This window comes from Gavialis gangeticus, unplaced genomic scaffold (assembly GCF_001723915.1).
Source record: "Gavialis gangeticus isolate Ggan-Ray unplaced genomic scaffold, GavGan_comp1, whole genome shotgun sequence".
Classification (NCBI taxonomy): Eukaryota; Metazoa; Chordata; order Crocodylia; family Gavialidae; genus Gavialis; species Gavialis gangeticus.
In genome coordinates, this window is record NW_017729032.1 from 121,808,887 (window position 1) to 121,810,201 (window position 1,315).

Genomic DNA, 1,315 nt, shown 5'->3' on the forward strand with positions numbered 1-1,315 from the left:
CTGGTCAGGCTTCTCCTCACCCTGACCATCATGCAGCGCTCTGGGTGCTCAGGCTGCACTGCTTGGCTTAGCTCTCCTGCAGAGCTCTTACCCCTCAGGTTGCCAGAAGGGAACTGCCAGCCAGGCTCCGGCTTGGCTGTTTATAAGGGCCCAGCCCTGCCCCCTTCTGGTCACGTGACCAATCTGGTTGCTCCAGCAACCCGCACCTGAGCTACCCTGGCAATTAGCAGAGGCCCTAATCCCTACTTAGGCAGGGGGCACCCAAGTGCCCCCGTGACAAGCGGTTTTAAATGACAGAAATTTAAAACGGGAAGAGCAAGGTAGGTCTAATATTTGTGTCATTCAGTGATTCCCTAGATGTTTATCCATCCTGTTCCATCTTCCTGCTGACTATGGGCATTTGTACATGTGTTTCTGGGTGGAAGGGGGGGTGTTTTAATTAGAGTGGCTCTGAGAACCACTCTAATAAATCCCTGTAGCATCACGTGTATTCAGTGTCACGTGCTTCAAAATGGTGGCAGGGTGCTTTAACTAAAGCTCGTTCGATGAGCTTTAGTTAAAGTGCCCCCACTGCCATTTTGAAAGTGGAGACACTGAATACATGCAATGCAATGGCTGCTGGAACATGCTAATTAGCATGCTCCAGCAGACTTGTAGCAGACTCGATTAATCAAGTATGCTCTGATGCGTGCTAATTAGCATGGGTTGGAGCAGAGGTCAGTCACATGTATAGGTGCCCTAAAAGGCTAGGTACAGATGTTCAAAAAGCCCGAGGCAGAATCAATCTAAGTTACAAGGTTTTCTATAAGTGGCATATTTTAGATCAGTGGTGAATAGAACACAGGATGCTGACAGATGTGCAGCTTGTGCTATAACTCATGGTACTTTACAGGAAGTGCTATGAGTTACAGCATTCCCCACAACCCTGCAGAAGTTGGCTGTTGGGTCCAGGAGGCTGGGAGATTGAGCTCCAGTTTGGAGCAAGTGTATGTCTGCCCCTGCTCTCCCCTAGCCTGCCCCTCCCCTTTCCCAGCTCCAGCATTGTCTTCAGAGTGGAAGGCAGGGAAAGAAGCAGAGGAAGCTTAGTTTGGGGTTTTCCTAGCCTGTGGGGTTTTGTTTCCAACCCCATCTTCACTCTCCCTACCCTCAGCTAAATTAGAAAGCTGCAAACTATCCAGGTGCTACAACAGGGGTGGGCAAAATGCGGCCCAGGGGCTGGATGCAGCCCGCCAGGCCATTCCATCTGGTCTGCGGGGTCCCTAAAAAATGTAAAATTAATATTAATCTGCTCTGGGCTGCCTGTCATGAGGCCCTC